This window comes from Labeo rohita, chromosome 2 (assembly GCF_022985175.1).
Source record: "Labeo rohita strain BAU-BD-2019 chromosome 2, IGBB_LRoh.1.0, whole genome shotgun sequence".
Taxonomy (NCBI): Eukaryota; Metazoa; Chordata; class Actinopteri; order Cypriniformes; family Cyprinidae; genus Labeo; species Labeo rohita.
In genome coordinates this window covers 38474586-38498731 of record NC_066870.1, presented here as the reverse complement: position 1 = coordinate 38498731, position 24146 = coordinate 38474586, and the positions used below count along the sequence as shown (strand labels likewise).

The 24146-nt window shown below is 32.4% G+C and overlaps 1 protein-coding gene and 1 long non-coding RNA gene across 2 annotated transcripts in view; both read left to right on the top strand.

The window, feature by feature from the left end:
- The first annotated feature begins 2346 nt into the window (after window positions 1–2346).
- Window positions 2347–8270, top strand: LOC127152647 (uncharacterized). Its single transcript, XR_007825121.1, has 3 exons — window positions 2347–2438; window positions 4636–4744; window positions 7147–8270. It is a non-coding gene; the product is annotated as an uncharacterized LOC127152647 (long non-coding RNA).
- Window positions 8271–15178: 6908 nt separating this feature from the next.
- The window catches only part of LOC127154104 (leucine-rich repeat and immunoglobulin-like domain-containing nogo receptor-interacting protein 3), a 61486-nt gene continuing 52518 nt past the window's right edge, over window positions 15179–24146 (top strand). Inside the window, exon 1 of the mRNA XM_051095511.1 lies at window positions 15179–15556. The gene's annotated coding sequence lies outside the window, so the exon portion shown is untranslated. The remainder of the gene's footprint in view (window positions 15557–24146) is intronic.

The following is a 24146-nucleotide window of genomic DNA, read 5'->3' as shown; positions in this document are numbered from 1 at the left end:
AGACACTGAGAGTTCAACCAAAGGATTCACTTCAGAAATCTGGGGCTGAACCACTAAAACACAGGGTTCATGAGCCGAATGCTGAACACATCGGCGGCACGGAGGGTAAAACATTACCTTTACTTTCTGAAAGTAGGAAGTGATGTTATTTAGAGGCCTTACCATTTACCACTAAAAGTGTATTTACAAAATTAAATAAAAAATGAAAAATACAATATTTTTGCTACGGTAAATAATGTGTCAGATACATTTTCATTAAACATAAATATCTGGTTATTCAAGTATCTTTCCCTCACATTAACATGCCAGTGTTATTTTAGTATTTTAGTGTATTTGAACAGTAGTTTCAATACTGTGAATTAGCTTTTATTTGTATATTTTCAGTTTTCATTTTCATTTGAGTAGTTTTATGTGCTTTTATCATTTTTGTTTTAACCTTTTTTTTATTATTTGTAAAACATTTCTATGTTGCTTTCATTTATTTTTTATTTCAGGTTTAGTTATTTTAGTGTATGAAATTATTTATTTTTAGTTAGTTGCAAAGGTTTTTCATCTGATATTTTTATTTCAGATTTTTTTTTTTATTTAAATTAATGAAAATTATTTTAATATATTTTGTTATTCCTGATATATAAAATAAATACATACGTTTTTAAAAATAAATATAATTTTTGTTTCAAAAAATATTTCTGTTAAGCTTTATTTCCATTTGAGTAATTTTAATATTTGAGTTTTTAAGAGTGTGAGCTTTTTTGTGAAGTTTTAAGCTTTATTTCAATGGATGAAACCCATTTTTAATCAATTAGTTTTTATTAAAGTTGAAAATATATTTTTTTTTAATGTTTTGTAATTATTTTTGTTTTAGTAATTTTAGTACTTTAACTTTTGTTTTAGAGTTTCTTTTTTCATTTCAATTAATAAAACTGATTTTTAAAAGATATAGTTTTTGTTTTAGTTTTAGTAACGACAACAATGACCTTGTACTGGGTTCCTACAAGGTGCTTAAAGTGACGTGTAAACATGGCTGAAGATGCGAAAAGAGGAACAGATGAACCGAATCAATTGCGTGAGTCATTTATTCTAGAACCGCTCCGATTGATTCAAACTCATGACTTCAATCACTCATTTCAAGCGATTCACTAGCAAAATCCAGATCAAACTAAAAGAGCCATCCATTTTCGAATTTCGACTTCGCTTGTAACGATTTGTTGGGTGAGACTTTTTCAAACTCCGAAAATGATTCGCTGTTTCAAAGCGCTTCAATCGGATCGCCTATCAGGAATCATTTGATTAGGATCGGGAATTCAAATCGCGAATCATTTGGTTTAGATCGGAATCTCGGAGCGGGTTCGTGAATCATTTCGCGAATTGAATGATTCCCGATCCATGTTGTGAGTCCTGTTCTGAAGTGAGTTCACGAATCATTATTCAGATCTGGACTCTGGACTCATTTGATTCAGACCAGGATTTCGGAGCGGTTTCTCAGATCTTTTTTCTAATTCTGTTGTTTTTTTTTTTTTAACAGTAAAAAACATTGAATCTTTATGGCAGTACAGTTATAAAAACGACAGAAAGTATACGCACATACAAATCCCTTGAGACAATTAACCATGGTTTTACATCTATATAATTAGGCTACGTCCATAAGCTTGTTGTGAAATTTAGACTTTAGAACTATAGTTTCTAAAGTCTTACATCACTTGATATGATTTTCAAGGGTGTATGATTTAGTATGATGCTATGACATGTACCAATCATTTTGATCAAACATTTAAATGTCCGTTATCTACGTTATGTCCACACCAATGCCAAAATCAAACCTACGCCCCTGCTTTTAATGTATACAATTGTATATAATATAATTATATATTTTCAATTGATATCAAAGCTGTTGTTGCCAGAATAAGTGCATTTTAAATCTTTTTTATTTATTTTTTTAAGTTGACATCATTGCATACTTTGCATGTGCTTCGTTTTATTTTTGCTGTTTTATTTATTAGTATATTTTGATTTATCTGTTTATCTTTTTTTAGAATTTGAGAGAGAAGCCATTGTTTGAAAAGTCCTTGAAAATGAACAAAGAAATGCTTCAAAAGTCCTTTTTACAGTGTCTGTATGAATATTGTGGAACATATGAAAATGACCTGGGCTGCTTTTCCCAACATCGTTGTAAGCCTCTGTAAGTCGTAGAGATCATCAGTGGTTTCTGTGATCTACTTAAGCTTACGATGCATTTGGGAAACACAGCGCTTGAGTTTAAACAGTCTAGAATGAGCGATGCACAAACTCAAGTCACTCCAGGTTCTTGTTTGTTTTTTTCCAGGAAAGCCATCGGCGGCATCAACACGAGGACTTTCTGGGGTTTGAGCCGTACGACTTCAGCTCCACGTGTCAGTGAGGATGTCAGAACTGCACACGATTGATCGCCGATCAATACTGTCAGTCTCAGTTAAGATGAATGTGGTCCGGTCTGACAGTAAAGACAGCTGATGACACACAGTCCTCCTTCAGCACACATCTGACAACAATCATAGCTGTAGATGACAGAGAGAACAATTCATGTGTGTTAATCACACCTGCTGTAAAACACTTTCGCTGATGAACGTCTGGGATTCAGTGATCGTTTAATGTAGTTAAACGTCTCATTCAGAATGACTGTAATCAAACCCACACATCTTCATCCTCAGCTAATTAGGAGGAGGAAGAATGAGGAAGTTTGCAGCAGTGTTGGGGAGTAACTAATTAAAAACAACTCTAATTGAATTTTAATGTTCAAAACACTAGCTTTTCCAAAGTAGCATCGCAAATGTCATATTTTGTCATTTTGAAGGCAGCTGAGTTTAGTTGATTGGTTTGTTTGGATGTTTCGTATCAAAGCATCATTTCGAGTTACTGTTCCTCGCTGTTTATTTAATTTTTTTTAGAAAATATACTTTTGTTAAATAATGATAATTATTATATTTAAATGTAAAAGTTTAAATTTAAATTCATGCATAATTTTTATTTATTTATTTATTTTTATATAAATTACTTTTTCTGGTTTTGTAAAAAATGACTCTTAACTAGTGTCAATGTAACTATAACTACATTTTATTAGCAATGTTATTTAAGTATCATTGATATACTATTGTTGTTTTTGTTAATATTTTGAATTTATTTTAGATTTCAAAGTCTATATTGTGTTGATTTTTTTTTTTTTAATATTAGTTTGTCTTTTTTATTTTTATTTGATGTACTTAAACATTAGTATTTAAACTTATCAAAAGTTTAATTTAATAATTAACTTAAGTTAACATTTATTTAAAAATATATAAAAAATGTTTTTTATGGTTTTAGTTTTCATTTAGAAATTAAATTCCATTAAAAATAACCTTAATTATCCAAAAAAATTGCCGATTCCAGCTTAATAAGCAAAAGCTAAATAGAAATATTTAACAAATAATAATTAAAAAAAAATAAAAATGACAAAATCACATAACATTGCATAAAAGAAAATGTGTGTGTGTGTGTATACATATATATATATATACATATATATAGTTATTTTGGTTAACGTTTTTAACTTTCAAGTAAACAAATATGATATTTTTTGTTATCTATAATCAGTGTTGGTGAAAGTTACTTTTAAAAGTAAAAAAGTAACTAATTACGTTAAAGTAATGTGTTAAGTTACTTTTTTGTTACTTTTTAATTCTGGGCAGGGCTTGCTTCTTTGTTTTTAATATAAAAAGTTCTATTTTGGTCAAATGTAAAAGCCCTTTCGCACCAAAAGCCACGGGCTGAAGGAAAAGTAAATTCACGTCTGTACAGTAGAACGCAGAAGACGAAAGTTCAACACTCTTCATCAGTAAAAAAAAGAACAAATGTTAGTTTATCCTGAGTAATTTTTGCTTATTAGCATGGTTGAATTGGATCATCGAAGGTCGGCAGCAAAGACACTGTTTAATGGGATTAAATACAAAAAAGCATATTTGCATTATTTAACATTTAATTATTGCAGGTTTGCCTCATATTCTGAGTTGCATTTCACTGTTTTTATTCATTTTGAGGAATCCCCAATCTGATTTTTGCAAGATGAATTAATGCATGTTCACATTTCACATCTTACTCCTTAACCAGCGGCTCTCAACCAGCTTTTCAGTAAACCGCGTTCAGCATAATATCAGACACGCGTGTTTGGCCTAAAAACAGACTATATTAATGAAACAATTAAACACTGAATCCGTGAGCGGGTGACATTTATCTGCCCTCAGCACATTGCCGGAGCTGTTTTTTTTTTTTTTTCGGGCCTGTTGTTAGGGCACGTTTTATAGCTCAGTGCGGGAACTCGGCCAAGGATTGTGTGTGAAGAGCCGAATGCCAAGCGTAATGAAGACGCGGATAAATCCAGCGCAGGAGAGAGTGGGATTGATGTGGGATTGGACAGAGGGATGGGATGTAGTGTTCATATTAATGTAGAAGAGAAAAGAGACAGAAATGAACATTACGTTGGATATTTACAGCTTGCCTCACCTGCCATTTGGCTTTAAAATGCCAGCGTTTCCAGTTTGAGATGATCGCTAGATTTTTATAAACGGATATGTACCATATCATCCATTTCATATCAGTTCTTCTCTGTATTTTGTCTCTTTACAGCTATCAACACCAGCAGATATTTATAAAAACATTAAAAAATCAGGCGAATACCAGTCAGCTTTCACCCTGAAGGTCCTCTTTCATATTCTTCCTGCTGTGATTTTCTCTGGTGAGTTTTATTGTTATTTATTATTACAAATGTACATAGTTATGCTTATGTATTGTCTGGCACACAAATTGTTTGGGGTGTTTTAGTTCATTTAAGGTTCAACTGGAGTCACAAAAAAAACAGAAAAACAAAAACACTACTGAATTAAATACATAATTGTGAAGAGCAGAAGGTAGTGGAGATGAAAATTACATAAAATGGAGATAGAAAAACTGTCTCCAAAAACAAAACAAAATTAATTAATCAAATTAAAACATTTATTAAAATATAAAATATTATTATCAATATTAAATATAAAAAATAATTTTAAAAATTTAAATATTGTTTTTTTATTAATAAAAAGCGAACAGTTTATTAATGTTAATAAAATATGTATTAATATGAATAAAATGTTATTAATATTAAATATTAAAAATACCAAAAAGTATTATAAAATAAAATATATATATATTTTTTTATTTATTTTTTTTTTTTTTTTTTTCATGTCTTGTTACTGTAAACCAACATTGGAGAGCCACGAGCATGCAAATATGTTTTTCAGTAAATCATTAAAATATTTACATAAAATCTCACGGGTAATTAAAGTAAATATAATACATAAAAGGGTTTAGATAAAATTTGGGAATTGCTTAATTACTATGGTATTTATCAAAGCGTCTTTATACACTGCCTAAATCCTAAATAGTTATTTTGTGGTGTTTTTCCAGGGGGGAAAAAAAAATCTAAAAATCTTTCAAATTATAAATTTATGTAAAATTATGTGTAAAATTGATTTATTTTGTGGTTGATAATGGAGCTGAAAAACAACTTGTATTGCATCCAAACCTCATTCATCAGAGTTTCTCAAACTTTGTGAGATGGAAAAATTAATTAGAAATAATAATATCAATTAATTAATTCAAATGTAAACATTCTTAAATATTAATATAAATATTAAATGTATGTGACCATAAACCAACATCAGAGATCCATGAGCATGTGAATGTGTTTTTTAATAAATTATTGAAATATTAACATAAGATATCAAATTATACCCTCAAAGGGTTTACATAAAAATTGGGAAATTGCTGGATTGCTGAATTCAACATGGTGCACGAATATGGTAATCATTCAATCTAATAATATAATAATCATCCAAACTAATACCTTGATGCATAAACTTCTGCTTTATTTTCTTGTTTCAGTGTTCAAAGATCCCAGTTGCCTTGTTTGGGATATTTTAATTTAAGGTTCAGCTGGAGCAGCAACAACAGAAAAACATAATCGCTATTGCATTAAATACATATCATATGCAAAATATAGTTTGGAGAAGAAAAACTGTAGTCTCACACATCTAGGGTTTCTCAAGTTTTGTGAGATGGAAAAAAATATTAAAAATGTAAAAATAAATTTAAAATAATAATATAAATTAATTAAATCAAATGTAAACATTTAATAAAATATTATTAAATATTCTTAATATTAAATACAAATATTAAATATAAAAATAAATATTAAATATATTTTTACTTGTATGTCATGTGACCATAAACAAACATCAGAGAACCATGAGCATGTGAACCATGAGCATGTTCAATAAATGATTGAAATATTGACACAAAATCTCAAATTATATCCTCAAAAGGTTTACGTAAAAAATTGGGAAATGCCGGATTACTTAATTCACCATGGTGCATAAATATGGTAACTGGTATTTATCAAAGCACCTTGCTACACTGCAAAAAAAAAAAAAAAAAAAAAAAAAAAACTAAATAGTTATTTTTATTTTATTTTTTTTTAAATCTAAAAGTCCTTAAAATTATACAATTACATAAAATGATGTAAAATTGATTTATTGAGTCAAGACTATCTGATTGTAGTTGATTATCGAGATGAAAAGCAACTTGGATTGTATCCAAAATGGGGGGAAAAAATATAAATGAATTTAAAATAATAATATCAATTAATTAAATGAAATCTAAACATTTGATAGAATATTCTTCAATATTAATAATATTAAATATAACAAATATAGTTTTTTTTGTTTTTTTTTTTTACTTCTGTCATGTGACCATAAACCAACATCAGAGAACCATGAGCATTTGAATGTGTTTTTCAATTAATTATTGAAATATTGACATAAAATCTCAAATTATACCCTCAAAGGGTTTACTGTACATAAAAAAAGGGAATTGCTGGATTACTTAATTCAACATACTCATTCAGTACTATGGTATTTATCAAAGCACTCCAATGCAAAAAAAAAAAAACAACTAAAATCCTTAAAATGGTAAAATGACATGTCAAGTCCATCTGATTGTGTTTGATATTGGAGCTGAAAAGCAGCTTGGGTTGCTTCCAAACCTCGTTCATCCCAACTAATACCTTGATGCATAAACGTCTGCTTTATTTTCTTGTTTCAGTGTTCAAGAGCCAGAAGAGAGTGAAATGCTGAAACGCTCCCAGCATCTTCAACTTGATTTTTCCTTTCAAAAGTGTCAACAAGCTCCCAGCTGCTTCAGGAAGGGAACGTTTTACCAGCTCAGCGGATGCAGAAAATCAAGAACGCTAACTGGAAATTGTCCCCGAGGTGCTGGGGTTAGTGATGCTTGATTGCGTGAAAAGAAACACAGCGGCCTATCAAGACGCTCACTTACATTTTCTGCTGTGACTGTACACTTATTAAGATTTCATATTCATTTGGGAATTTTACATGCATTTCAAAAACATCTATCTTAATTTTTTTTTTTAAATGTGTAAATGTCAAATCCAGGCTCTCAAATAATGGCCTTTATCTTTCTATCCTGTAACACCACAGTCTCCAGCTCTGGATTGCTCTAAAGCGGGTTTAAGTTATCCTGTGGCTGCGGGCGGCAGCTGAGGCCTGAGATGGAGAAAGGTTTTTTCTATCACAGCCTCCGGGGGGAAATGTTGAAGATGCGGCTGCGCCGTAAGTCTTAGCACACGGATAAAAGCAGCGCTGGATGGGGAAGTCAATAGTGCGGGCTGTTATTGTGTGTCAGTGCTGAGAGAGAAGCTTCAATGCGACCGTGACCTATATTTACCGCTCGAGTGCGTTTCGCTCTTGTTACGCTGAGAGAGATTCTGGACGGAGAGACACGGATGAGAGAGAGAGAGAGAGAGCCGTGAGCAGAGCCATCTGCTAAACCGCAGGCTTCACCTCAATGACACACACACACACATGCAGCAAACACACTTTATATCAACCTAGTTAAGGCGAGACGCCACAGGTGAACAGGTTAAAATGAATTTAAAGAAATATAGTTCACCCAAAAATATAAATTAGGTGCAAATGTTCTCACCTTAAGACCATCCAAGATGCAAATGAGTTTGTTTCTTTATCAGATTTGGCGAAATGTAGCATTGCATCACTTTCTCACCAATGGATGTGAATGGGTGCCGTCAGAATGAGAGTCCAAACAGCTGATTAAAAACATCACAATAATCCACACAACTACTCCAGTCCATCAGTTCACATCTTGAGAAAACAAAAGCTGCATGCTTGAGAGAATTTGTTTGATTTGGTATTTACAGAGGGGATTTTGGATATCCAGCTGACAGAGAACGTTCTCAGAATGTTCTGGCAAGGTTTTCTCAAAGTTATGAACAAATGTTCCCACCCTCATATCATCCAAGATGAAAATAAGTTTGTTTCTTTATCAGATTTTGAGAAATGTAGCATTGCATCACTTTCTCACCAATGGATGTGAATGGGTGCCGTCAGAATGAGAGTCCAAACAGCTGATAAAAACATCACAATAATCCACAAGTAATTCACACCACTACAGTCCATCAGTTAACATCTAGAGAAAACAAAAGCTGCATGCTTGAGAGAATTTATTTGATTTCATTGACATATTAAAGGTTTTTAGCTGACAGAGAACGTTCTCAGAATGTTGTGGCAAGGTTCTATCAAATGTTCTCACCCTCAGACCATCCAAGATACAAATGAGTTTGTTTCTTCATCAGATTTGGAGAAATCTAGCATTGCATCACTTGCTCACAAATGGATCCTCTGCAGCGAATGGGTGCCGTCAGAATGAGAGTCCAAACAGCTGAGTTTGATAGTTTGATATCGTTTTAATACTTTGATTTCGCAAAATGCGAATATGGTACATCTACCATAATTTTCGGATTAAGGGATTTTTTTTTCTTCGAATTTTGGTGTTTCCATTACTCGTTTCTGATGCAATACTTCAAAATGCGCTAAAATGAGCTATTGACATATTATAGGTTTTTACAGGGGGATTCTGGATACCCAGCTGACAGGAAATGTCAAAATGTTCTGGAAAGGTTCTCTTAAAGTAACCTTCTTCTAGTAACATTAGTAGAACATTTTTTTGTCTTTAATAATGTTCTCAAAATGTTAACACAAAAACATTATTTATATTAATGTTCCATTGAAACATTTTTTCCTGAAACCTTTTAGCTGTACCATTTTTTTTTAAATGTAACTACTTGTTTCAGAACATTCAAAGAACATTCAAAAGTAACATTCCCTCAATGTTTGCAAAATGATACAACGTAATGCTGCATTGCATCTCTTAACATTTGCATAACCAAGAAAAAACGTTTCCAAACATTTAGAAAAGCTGGATGTTTTGAGCATTCAGAAGACATTCAGAAATAATGTTTTTCCAACTTGATGGAAATGTTAGAAAAATGTTTCTCATTTTTGGTAGCTGAGTATCTGTTTTGATCACTCCACTGCAGTGAACGGCTGCTGTCAGGGTGAGAGTCCAAACAGCTAATAAAACCATCACAATAATCCACATCACTCCAGTCCATCAGTTAACATCTTGAGGTGACAAAAGCTGTGTGTTCATAAGAAATTATTTGATTTCATTGACATTGATTTTGGATACCCAGCTGACAGAGAATGTTCTGGCAAGGTTCTCTCAGTTAGTTCTCTCAGACCGTCCAAGATGCAAATACGTTTGTTTCTTCATCAGATTTGGAGAAATGTAGTATTGCATCACTTGCTCACCATTGGATCCTTTGCAGCAAATGGGTGCCGTCAGAATGAGAGTCCAAACAGCTGAGTTTGATACAGTTTTAAATAGTTTGATTTCATTGACATATTACAGGTTTTTACAGAGGGATTCTGGATACTCAGCTGACAGGAAATGTCAGAATGTTTTGGCAAGGTTCTCTCTAACGTCTTTCAGTAACATTAATAGGATGTTTTTTGAAAGTTCTTTGGTTTTTAATAATGTTCTCAAAGTGTTAACAAAAACATTTATATTGATGTTCCATTGAAACATTTTTCCTGAAACCTTTTAGCTGTAATATTTTTAAAATGTAACTACTTGTTTCAGAACATTAAAAAGTAACATTCCTTTAATGTTTGCAAAATGATACATGTTACATTGCATCCGTTAACATTTAACCTATAGAAACATAACCAAGTTAACATAACCAAGAAAAAACGTTTCCAAAACATTTAGAAAAGCTGGATGTTTTGATCATTCAGAAGATATTCAGAAATAGTGTTTAATGGAAACGTTAGAAAAATGTTCTTAGGTTAATTTTTATCACTCCATAATTCAGAAAATATGGTCAACATACAAAAAAATACATTTTCACCATGTTTTTAGTAATAAATGTTATAGAAATCAGTGTGAATGATATATGAACAAACTCAGTAAAACCCTTCAGAATATAGAGGAATAAAACTGTGAAACTTTGAAGATTGAAACTGAAATCTACAGACACAAACAGATAAAGTTAAATAAAATAAACACTTTAAAAAAACATTACAAAAAGCCCAAAATCCCAAAACTGACCAGTGCATGAAAAAAAAAAAACAGTTTTGCCTTTAATGTCTAGCCTTTATATAAATCAAACCCACATGCTACACATAACTACAAATGGGATAAAACAAGGAGGCAGAGTATCTGACTAGCAAAGTTTCAGAGAAGATAAATGATGCGCAGAATAACGAGATCTGTAATTGGCTCATTCTTTCACTCAGTGGAACAATTTACTCAATTTGCACAAACCCGATGGAGTTGTTTGTCTGTTTGATGGGCGGCTTGTTTGGGGTGATCACAGGCTTTAATGCCATCATTAATTCACTTCATAAAGCACCCAGGAAAACAAAGATGTTTTAATAAGACACACTTGAGTTATTGAGGAACTGCATGAGACCAGCCTCTACAGTAATTCATCCAAAAATGATCAATCTGTCATGTTTTACTCTCCCTCATGATGCCCCAAAAACTAAACTTAATGTCTTCTATTAAACAAAATCACACAGGCTAGTTTTATTGTACTTTTTGTACTGCTTTTTTGAAGTTTAACAGCCTGGTCATGTGTTGCAAGCACAAAACTGCACCATTGAAGCTGCTTTTGACCTAAAGTTTGGTAAAAGTTGCATTTAGCTGATGTACTTGAAAATATTAAATGAGGTTGTTAAATAATTAAACTCAGGGTTTCTGCGGCTCTTAAAGAGTCTGATTTCTTGCTTTCACAAATGAAGTCCTTAAAAATTCTGTAACTGGAACAGAAAGTCTTAAATGCATAAAGTCATGCCATTAAAATGACGCACTGCAAATATCAGCATCTGTATTTTTGTTTTGTTTTCCAATACAAATATCTAAACATTCTTAAATCAAATGAAGATGTAGATTGAAGTCCTGTTTTATGAGCAATTGAACAAAATTAAGTGACACTATGCTTAAAATATGAACACATATCTGTCAATGGGGGATAAAAACCTGTTTTCGCTTTAATTGAAATAGATTTTTCTGAGCCTACCGGCAGATATTTGTTCTTGGTTTAGTCTTAAACTCACTCCATTTTGATCAATTTCTCTGAAAACAAGATTTTGTGTGTTTATGTTGCATCTTCAGTAAGTGTTTCTTGATTTAAGGATGCTTTTATTGGAAAAACAAAGAAGTTTTTCAAAATTGGAAGCATTGCTAATACAATACATTTACGTTTAGAGACCATATTGATGCATTACATTTAATTTATTTCTTAAATTGTCTTTACTTGGTTTTAAAAAATCTTAAAGTTTAAATGTGCAGAAACCATGTGACACTAAATTACCCTCAGCACAGCTGCTTTATAATTGAAATTAGTAGAATTTAAAAGCCATTCTTAAAACTTAAGAACTGTTTTTTACTTAAAATCTGCAGCAAAGTAGTATGCATCATATAAAGCGCTATATAAATACACGTTGGCCCAAATATGACTTTGAAATAGAGCATTCTGCTAAATATCTTTTGATTTCCACAGAAGAAAGAAGGAACAGCATGAACTATTCCTTTTCCTAGTTTGGTCAGTAAACACTGAAGACTGTGCTAAAGCTTTAACTTCAGTTTGGTTGCCTTTTGAGATGATTTGAATGGGTAGATTTACAGAGGAGGACCGGGGCGCGCACATACACACAGCACGCTTTTAGTGGCAGCTGAAGTGAAATCCAATTACAATGTTAACACAGCGAGACACTGAGGCAGACAGTGAAGCGGCGCTCGTCCACCTCCCTCAGAGACTCATTCTGTGCCGCCGTTACATACACAAAATCTTAGACGTGCGCTTATGCACACACATTCTCCTTATAGAGTGCCACGATCCCTGACACTTTCACAGTACGTTATGACCCTTTCAAAACATGCATTTGTATGCATGATGGTGAAATATAACAGAATGTTTTAAAGTCAACATGCAAAAGCATTTGCAACCCATTTTGTGTCTGTAATGTGACGCATTTCTCTCTGAGACAGGACAAAACTGAATGTGAGGTCAAGTTGTTAGTAGTGAAGCTTTCAAATTTGTGACCCTGGACCACAAAACTAGTCTTCAAGGTCAATTTTACTAAAACTGAGATTTATACATCATACATACATCATAAATAGCTTTCCATTGATGTATGGTTTAGGACAATATTTGACCGAAATACAACCATTTGAAAATCTAGAATCTGATGGTGCAAAAAAATCAAAATATTGAGAAAATCACCTTTAAAGTTGTCCGAATTAAGTTTTTAGCAATGCATTTTACTAATCAAATATTAGGCTTTAATATATTTATGGTAGGCAATTTACAAAATATCTTCATGGAACATGATCTTTACTTAATATACTAATGATTTTTGCCATAATGGAAAAATTGATCATTTTGACCCATACAATGTATTTTTGTCCATTGCTACAAATATACCCGTGCTACTTAAGATTGTTTTTGTCGTCCGGGGTCACATTTATCCTTGTTTTCTATTATTATGTATCCTTATTAAATTAGGTTGCTGTTAACTGTTGGCAATACTTTAAAAAAGCTGCATAAACAGTAGCTTAAAATAAATACTGTATGCAGTATTTGAGTACTACTTAACATTAAAGGGAGTTCTCCCCCCCCCCAAAAAAAATGCAAATTCATCATTTACAAACTCTTATGTTTTTTCAAACATGTATGACTTTCTTTTCCTCAAGAACACAAGATATTTTGAAGAACGTTGTAGCCAAACAGTTTCAGTTCCTATTGACTTCTATTATGTGGACAAAAAATACAATGGAAGTCAGTGGGAACTAAACATTTAAAAATCCAAAAGCAAGTCTAAAGACTGATTTGAAAGATGGAGCAAGTTGTTATATGTGACCCTGGACCAAAAAAAAAAGTCGTGAGTTGTCAGTTTTTTTGAAAGTAAGATTATACAAGATGAAAAAATAAACTTTCCGTTGATGTATGGTTTGTTAGTATAGGACAATATTTGGCTGAGGTACAACTACCTATTTGAAAATCTGGAGTCTGAAGGCAAAAAAAAAAATGTCCAAATTAAGCTTTTAGCCATGGATATGCATTGCACTAATCAAAAATATTTTTTTTATATATTTACGGTAGGAAATTTACAAAATATCTTCATGGAACACAATCTTTACTTACTATCCTAATGATTTTTTTTGCATTAAAAAAAATTTATAATTTTGACCCATACAATATATTATTGGCTATTGCTTCAAATATGTGACCCTGGAGCACAAAACCAAGTAGTTAAGTCTTAGGTAGCACGAGTATACATTTGTAGCAATAGCCAAAAATACATTGTATGGGTCAAAATTAACAGTTTTTCTTATATACCCAAAATTATTCGGATATTAGGTAAAGGTCATGTTCTATTAACATATTTTGTAAATTTCCTACTGTAAATATCTCAAAACGTATTTTTTGATTAGTAATATGCATTGCTAAGAACATCATTTGGACAATTTTAAAGGTGATTTTCTCAATATTTAGATTTTTTTTGCACCCTCAGATTCCAGATTTTTCAAATAGTTGTATCTCAACCAAATATTGTCCTATCCTAACAAACCACACATCAATGGAAAGCTTATTTATTCAGCTTTTGATGATGTATAAATCTCAGTTTCAAATGACTGGTTTTGTGGTCCAGTGTCACATATAATAATTTGCTCCATCTCTCAAATCAGTCATCACTTGTTTTTGGATTTCTAAATTTTCAGTTCCCATTGACTTCCATTGTATTTTTTGTCCATATAATGGAAGTCAGTAGGAACTGAAACTGTTTGGTTATCACCACCCACAAAGGAAAAGAGAGTCATACAGATTTGAAACAACATAAGAGTTTGTAAATGGATTTTTTTGGATTTGGATTTTTTGGGGTGAAATATCCTTTTAATGTTAAGTAGTTAAATACTGCACAGTATTTGTGATCTTGGACCACAAAACCAGTGGTAAGGGTCATTTTTTAAAAATTGAGATGTATACATCATCATGAAAGCTGAATAAATAAACTTTCCAAAGATGGTTTGCTAGGACAGGACAATATTTGGCTGAGATATGAAATATCTTCATGGAACATGATCTTTACTGGCATAAAATAAAATGTGATAATTTTGACCCATACTATGTATTGCTGGCTATTGCTACAATATATACCCGACAGGTTTTGTGGTTCAGGATCATGTGTTTTGATGACATATCCCTTGAAAATAATTGTGCACTAATGAATAGTCATTACAGTAACAACAGAAACATGCAAATTAATTTTCAAGGTAAGGTAGACACCATATTTAATTGTCAAAACATTAAAAATACACCTTCAAAATTGTCCTTTGGGAAAAAAAAAAAAAAAAACATGGGTTGACCTTGAACCCGAAAAAACAGCAGGACACATTGAACAGTCTTCTGTCCCTCATTTTCTAGAAAATTGTAGATTAGAGATTTAGGGATCGGCTCTTTTGATTGTCCTTTTATAGCAACCACAATATGCCAAAAACACTCAGAACCATCCAGAACAGCTTTAAACATCATTAAATGTGCTTTGAAAACACGTTTTACAAATCAACGCGAATTGATTTGAATGCAGTTGTTCACGATCCCTTATCCGCGCTGCGTTTTTGCTCCAGTGCGGCACTTGCGCGTCGCTCCCCGAGCGTGTCAGCGGGGTGAGCTGAAAAACCAAACAGCAGCGTGAGCAGCAGATAGACGGAGACAGAGACAGGGACAGCACAGAGAGACTCGAGACAGCGCCAGTGTGTGTTCTGTCTCCCTCCCTCACACACACACACACTCACGCATGCATACGAGCGAACGAGAGCGACACTCTCTGGAAGCGCATCTCTGATCGTACGCGCCAGGGGGAGAGTGTGTGTGTCGACGTTGCTGATGCCAGAGAGGTAAACACATACAGACACACACACACGCGCGCGCTCTCACGGGTTTGAGGACACGTATGGACCCGCTCGTGTGACTTATGGACAGACGCGAGGAGGTGAAGGCGAGCCGGAGACGTGGAGAGACGCGCACGGACAGACAGATGAGGACGCAGCCGTCACACTCCAGACCTGGGTGAGTGAACTTCACAAACACACACACACACACACACGGGAACAGGTGAACCCTGGAGCCGCGCAACCTGTGGAGCGCGTAGGCTGCGAACACCGAGCTTATGCAACATTAGTTGGAGGTTTTGCTTTTGCCGGAGCGCGTCGCTTTCATCCTGGATGTTGAGGAGCACTGAAAGTTTAGTTTGGGTGAAGTGAGCCGGCGCTCAGCCTCCTGACTCTGTGAGATGTTGTTCAGTCGTGCATTATGGCTTTTTATTTTCAGACTCTGTATTGGCGAGGCATTTTGGAGGGTTGAGCTCCAGGGACTCGTGTTCTTGCGTTTATAGTCTTTCTGTCTCGGTATCTGTCTCTATTTCTGTCCTGTCTGCGTTTCATCGATTTTGTAGTTTTGAATAGAAATGCACACTTGTGAAATCAGTTTGTTGTATGTACAGTATGGTTTGTATCACATAAACATGTTCAATCAGCATAACCTGATTATTAAAATCAGATTTTTAGAAATCTGAGTAAAAGCAAATGCATGCTACCAGACAGAAGGTGGTCGCCCTGTTCACATTTCATGACCAGATTGCATTGATTATTTTCATGCAAACTTATGTGCATGCTGCATTGACCTCAACAAATGTGACCCTGGACCACAAAACTAGTCATAAAAGTCAGATTTTTGAAATTGAGATTTATACACCATCTGAAAGCTGAATACATAAGCTTTCCTTGGATGTATGGTTTGTTAGGATAGGAAAATATTTGGCAATCTGGAATCTGAGGGTGCAAAAAAATCAAAACATTGAGAAAATTGCCTTTAAAGTTGTCCAAATTAAATTCTTAGCAATGCATATTACTAATCAAAAATTAAGTTTTGACATATTTATGGTGGTAAATTTACAAAATATCTTGGAACATGATCTTTACTTAATATTCTAATGATTTTTGGCATAAAAGAAAAATCGATCATTTTGACCCGTATTGTTGCCCATTGCTGACACCAACAAATAACATGAAGGAAGGGTTTTGCATCATTTTTGTACTGATTTGCAAACAATAAACAATAAGTGGCATTTGTATCATCATAAACAGGTTGACTCAGCTGGAATAACCAGATTGAGGAAAAAATATGATTTCTAGAAATATGAATAAAAGCAAATGCATGCAAGACAGAAGGTCATTGTTTGGCGCATGTTTCATGACCAGATTGTATTGACTCAAAATTAATTTTGACATAAACTTGTGTACATGGCAATGCAGTGATGTCAACAAAAACATGTAAGAAGGGTTTTGCATCATTTTTGCCCTAATTTACAAAGAATAAAAGATAAGTAACATTTGTTGACTTATTTGGCATAACTAGATTAAGATAAATTCAGATTTCTAGAAATTTGATTAAAAGGCAATGCATGCTACAAGAGGGAACGTTGTTGTCCTGTTCACATTTTATGACTCGATTGTATATTTGCAACTTATGTAAATGGCAATGCATTGACATCAACAGATAATGTGAAGGAAGGGCTTTGCATCATTTTTGCACTGATTTTGCAAACAATAAACAATAAGTGGCATTTGTATCATATAAACAGATTGGCTCAGTTGCAATAATTAAGATTTCTAGAAATAAAAGCAAATGCATGATACAAGACAGAAGGTCATTGTTTGGCGCATGTTTCATGACCAGATTGTATTGACTCAAAATTAATTTTCACACGAACTTGTGTACATGACAATGCATCGATGTCAACAAAATCATGTAAGAAGGGTTTTCTGTCATCATCTGGTTTGCAAAGAATAAAAGATAAATTACATTTGTTGATTCATCAGGTTGACTTATTTGGCATAACTAGATTAAGATCAATTCAGATTTCTGGAAATCTGAATAAAAGCAAATGCATGCTACAAGACAGAAGGACGTCGCCCTGTTCACATTTCACGACCAGATTGCATTGGCGCAAAATTAATTTGCACACAAACTTATGGACAATGCATTGACAACAACAAATAACATAAAGGAAGGGCTTTGCATCATTTTTGTACTGATTTGCAAACAATAAGTGGCATCTGTATCATATAAACAGGTTGGCTCAGTTGCAATTTATCTTAATGTGTTTTTGTTGTTGTTTTTTCAGTCCAGTATTTCTAGGTTTGAGGCATATGGAACAGCAATTTGTACTTAGACTGTCCATTTCCTGTGTTTTTACCCATTTGATTAATCAGTGAAACTGAATTTTGAGATGCTTGTGTTGATTTTTACTGTAAAGCTACATAGGAGCTGCTTGTATTGTGTACAGCGCTAAATAAATCAAATTACCTTGATGTGCAAGAAAGATAATCACCTGATCTTTCACCTGTATTTCTCTATTCCTTCTTCACATACAGTGTGACTAATGATGTCTTTGAGTACACAGTGAGCTCCCTCTGACACTTCAGAAAAATTTGTGCTTTAAACATTCAGTCTCGTATTTCATAATATTTCTTTTTGTGCCATTGATTAATTTTTGAGCGGCTGCTTGACCGCCTCCTCCGAGAAAACACCCCCAGATGAAAGCACTTATGAGTGGATATGAAACGCCCCAGACTGCTTTGAGATTTCTGTTTCAGAGTTTGGAAGATCTTAGTTGTGTTTCAATTAGATATCAACTTTGTCTCAAATATTTCCCTAAAATTGCTCAGGAGAAATAAAAACAGACTCAATTCAGTAGTTGTTATTCAGTGGGAGTAGCTGCTTGGATAATTTGATGAGAGACATATTGAGATCTCTTACTTCTGATTGCAGACTTTAAGATGTTGAGCACAGTTTGAGACATTGGTGAGATCTCTTATATTAGATCTCTGATATTAGGGCTGTGCAATGAATCATATTGTGGTCACTGTTTCTGCTTTCTGCTGTTTTTTTTTTTTATTTATTAAGCATAATCGCCTGCTGGTTATTTATCCAGAAAAATGTTTTATTTTAATTTGGCATTGGTAACAAGCTTCACAAGATTTCAAGGTTGCGGTTGCCAGATTTCAAGAGTTTCAATCCCCCAGGGCTTTTTTCGTGAATTGATAAATGTTCTGCTCAGTGGTTTACTTTAGTTTTCCAACCTGGCAACCATGTGCACTTGCTCTATGGAAAAGAGCTGATGACCTGAAACAAAACACTGGCAAACACTGGAGTTTAGTGATTTGCATTGAAATATTCTACTCAAATAAAAGCGTGAAAGTACAGTTCAGTCTGTTTTCTGTCATGCAGTGGTTTGTGCTGTTTGCTGCAACTATGAATGCCTTTACACAACAACAATGCACTAAAAACAGATTTTTTCTTTTGCATTTAAAAAACTTGGACTTTTGAAACCTGTTTTAAAAAATTTGTGTTTTCAGGCCCCAAAAATGCTATTGACCAAGACGTATTAAAAGTTTTCCATTTTTAGTTGAAAATGATGTCATGTAAACATGATGTGACATCACTGTTCTTACAAATTAAAAAAAAGAGGTGATACACTGTAAAAAAAAAAAAAAAAAAAGACTTTCAAAAAGTTTTCAACTTCATATAATTTGTTATTCTGCTGACTTAAAATTTTTTAGTTCAGTCAACTTGAAATTTCAAGTTACTTAATGGTAATATAAGTGGCAACTGGAATATTTTAATTGACTAAACTAAAAAATTTAAGTCAGCGGGGTAACAAATAATTTGAAACAACAATTTTTTTTTTTACAGTGTAGCATAAAAAAATGTGCGCATTGAAATCCGTTTTCAAAAGTTTGCATTTTCAGGCTCCCAAAATGCTGCTGTTGTATAAATTAGTGGAATTAGTTGAAAATTGTGTTGTGTAAATGCCCCCTTAATCTGTGATCTCTTTTACTGTACATTTACAGAACTACTATTTACAAAAAATATTAAACGTTTTACTTTTGCATTTTCACGTACAGGCGACAACATTGTCAAAAGGGTCCCCGCTCACACAGATCTGTGAAAATGACTTAAAATGTTGTGTTATACATGGCAGACCAGTAGTTATCAATGTCACCTTGTAAAGAAACACTACGTGAACACGTAAGACACATGAATGTTTCCACAAATTCGCATTTTCATAGTTTACACAGAGGTGATAATGATATTGTTTTAAAAACATACACTTTGAAACCAGTTTTCAAAACTTTTCAGCCCCCAAAAATGCCATTGTCATGTAGAGGAATGACCAAAACCTAATAAAAGTTTTGCATTTTTAGTTGAAAATGGTGTGTAAACATGACATCAAAAATTTGCAATAGCGGCATCTTTTAAAAAAAAAAAAAAAACAAAAAAACATGCACTTTGAAAACCTTTGCATTTTCAGGCTCCTAAAAATGAATAACCAAAACATATGAAAAGTTTTCCATATTTAGTTGAAAATTACAAACAAAAAAACATGCATTTTGAAACCTGTTTTCAAAACTTTGCGTTTTCAGACCCCAGCATTGTCATGTAAATTAATGACCAAAACATATTAAAAGTTTTCCATTTTTAGCTGAAAATGATGTGTAAACATGACATCACAAATTTGCAATAGCGGCATATTAAAAAAACAAACAAAAAAAACATGCACTTTGAAACTTGTTTTTAAAATTTTGTATTTTCAGGCCCCCAAAAGCTGCTGTTGTGTAAATTAGTGGCTAAAACATAAAAAGTTTTCTGCTTTAGTTGAAAATGGTGTTGTGTAAAAGCCCCCTTAATCTGTTAACATTGTTACTGTATGTTAATTTATCAAAAACATAGAATGTTTTACTTTGCATTTTCACATACAGGCAACAACGTTATCTAAAGGATCTGCACAGATCTGCGAAAATGACTTAAAAGGCCGTATTTTACATGGCAGACCAGTAGTTAGCAATGTCACATTGTAAAGAAACACTACGTGAACACGTAAAATGCATGCACGTTTCCACAAATTAAAATTTTCATCAGGGTTGCCAGGTTTTCACAACAAAACCCTTTGAATTGCTACTCAAAACTAGCCCAAAATCGTGTTCCGGGGTGAAAGTGCACATTTTTTGTCAGGGGTTCCCCTGGTAAATTCGCATTTCAGGAAACAACCCTTCAGTAACAGTGTTAAAGTAGCCACAGACTTGGCAACGCAGTTTCGTATTCATAAATGTGCATTTTTCGGCTCCCAAAACACATTTTTCACACGTTTTCACATAAATAACTGGCCAAAACACAAAAATGTTTTTATTTGAAAACAAAGTAGTGTAAACATCACCTAAATCTGCAAACAAACCATGCAAGTTGACGCTTTTCTTCATTTGTGCTTGTGTTACTGCAATAATTCTTATGAAATGTGAAAAATGTGAAGTAATCATGATTATATTTTTGAGCAAAATAATTGTGATTAACCAACTCTGATTTAACTATTATGATGCAGCACTCATGCAATTGAGAATTTATATTCTGTGCATTAAAATCATGCAGACGCCGAACGTGAGAGATATGAGCTTCTGTATGTGTATGTGTGCGTGCGCAGCGTGTTATCTGCCTCCCCCCCGTTCACAAGCCCTGCCATTATAACGGAAAGTGCTTTTGACAGGCGCGTTACCGTGTTGCCCAGGGCGATGAGGGTTTTAAACAGGCTACAATCTCTCAAACCGCCAGCGAGAAAGACGGGGGACGGAGAGATAGAAAGAGAAATCAACCTATAATAATATACATGGCACGCATGTTAGTGTGTCTGTTTCCGTGTCCGTTTGAAGGAGAATCAGACGGGTTTGTTCGTTCACACTGGCCAGTTAATTTATGCCGTAATCAAAGGACCAAAGGAATCGAGCAGAATCATCTTGATTATGGCTGAATGAGCCGGTCTGCCGGGGCGACGATTATGATTAAAAGCAGTGAATTAGAATAAATGCATTGTTTGTGCTGATTAGACTGCAGAGGATTTTCTGTAGGATGTTTGCTTTTGATTAAGCGCTCATTTGCATACATTAGGCCTATGTTGAATTTGAAATTAGTGCTGTTATCTACTGTTATATTGCTTATTTTTGAACAAACATGAATATTTTATTTTTTTAATTTTTTATAAAATATTAAAAAAATTTTGTTAAAAAATTAGCTTATTTTAAAATTATTGATTTTAATTTTCCATTTTATGATTTAATTTATTCTGTTAACTTATTTAACAACACATTCACATGATAGTATTTCTCTAACATCAGTTGTTGTCAGATGACATGCATGTAAAAATATCTAAATGTTATTCAATTAAAAAAAAAGTATAAAATATTTAAATATTTTTTTAGTTTAAAAAAAGTACATTTATGTTATTATGTATGTTATAAAAAGGCAATTTATTTTAAAATGTGTTAATTTCATTTCACATTTTTAATGATTTGATTATATTAATAACTCAATTTAGCAACATATTTACATGATAATATTTCTCTAATGCCAATTGTCGTCAGATGAAATGCATGTAAAAAAAAATCAAATATATTATTTAATTTTTTAAAATAATATTTATAAAATATGTAAATAATTTAAGCAATATTTTAGTTTTACAAAAGTATATTTATTTAATTATTTTTGTTATATTTTCCGTTTTTTTTTTTTTTTTTTTTGTGAAAAAAAAAAAAAAAAAAAACTCATGAACCCCAGTTTGGAAAACTCTGATCTAGGAGAATCAATTGAGATTGCATTTTTTTTTTAAATTTTCATTTGTTTTTAAAAATTGTTAAAAATATAATTTATTTTAAAACTATTTACTTTAATTTTACATTTTATGATGTAATTTAGTTACCTATTATAACTCAACATCAGTTGTTGTCAGATGACATGCAAGCAAAAAAAAATCAAATATATTATTTAATTAAAAAAAATATATGTATAAAATATTTAAATATTTTAAACAATTTTTTAGTTAAAAAAAGTACATTTATGTTATTATTTTTATTATATTTTCCACTCTTATGATGCATTTTGTTTATTTTCTCATGAACCCCAACTATCAGCAACATATTGACAATATTTCTCTAACGTCAGTTGTTGTCAGATGACATGCATGCAAAAAAAAAAAAAAAAATAAAGTAGAATTCATGCATTGTTTGCGATGATTAGACTGCAGAGGATTTTCTGTAGGATGTTTGCTTTTGATTAATTGCTCATTTGCATACGTTAGGCCTATGTTTAATTGGAAATTAATGCTGTTATCTACTGTTATATTGCTTATTCTTGAACAAACATGAATGGCATCATCAGTGCTTCCTTAAATCAAAAATGCCTTTTTCATGTATAATTTTGTGCATCTTGTCCATTTCTAATGTGTTTCTGGTCCGGGCGTCCTAACACGGAAAGGCAGGGTTCCTGTATCCAACGGTTCGCCTGTTTGGCACCAGCACTAATGAAAGCTTCTCTAACGTTTTCTCTAATGAACCCAAACCGGCGCTGCCATCTGTTTTTACAGTTTGCTTTTAAAGCGTGATGAGAAACGGAACGCGTTTGACAGAGAAACAAAGTAGCAACAGGAAATGTTTGTCGTTTCGTATGTTTTTTGGTAGTTTCCTCTTTCATTAGTGATGTGTTAACACATAATTAGAGCACACAATAGTGTTTTTATTTGGTTTGTTTCTCAAATGGTCCCTGAGGAAGATTTAATTGCTCAGAGGTTGCTCGTTTAAAGCTCAGAGAACTTAATAGGGTTCTTAGTTAAGATTCTTCTAAAATTCCTCAGGAGAAATAAAACAGATCCAAATGGCTTTTGATTGCAAACTTCAGTAGGTTGGCAAATCTGAGCACAGTTGGAGGCGTTGTTGAGATCTTGTAAGAACACATAAGGTTTTTTTTGCCCTTTATCCAAACTTTTTTTGTCAACCAAACCCCTTTGAGCTAAAATATCCCCTTGACATTTAACAACACATTCATATGTTAATATTTTTCAGTCAGTCATAAGGTCAGTTATATCAGATAACATGTATGTAAACAAATAAAATATTTAAAATAATTTAGAAAATATTTAAATATTTTTGTTATTTTTTAAAAAAAAGTAACTTATTTTAAAATTATTTATTTTAATTTTCCATTTTATGATTTAATTTATTGTATTAACTTTTATTATATTTAATTTAACAACACATTCACATGATAATATTTCTCTGTCAGTTGTTTTTCAGATGACATGCATGTGAAAAAATCTTTTAATTATCAAAAACATAAAATTATAAAATTTAAAAAAAAAAATATTTATTTTATAATTTTATAACATTTTCTGTTTTTTTTTAATTAAAAACATATTCATATGATAATATTTTTCTAATGTCAGTTGTTGTCAGAAGACATGCAAGCAAAAAAAAAAATCAAATATATTATTTAATTTAAAAAATATATGTATAATATATTTAAATATCTTAAACAATATTTTAGTTTTAAGAAAAGTATATTTATTTTATTATTTTGGTTATATTTTCCGTATTTATGTTTTTTTTTATTAACTCATAAAACAGGAATTGATATTTTTATCAAACAGTGTGATTTTACAGAATTTATCAAATATTTTTAAAAAATTGTTAAAAAGGTAATTTGTTTTAATTTTACATTTTATGATTATAACTCAATTTAGAAACACGTTCACATGACAATATTTCTAATGTCAGCT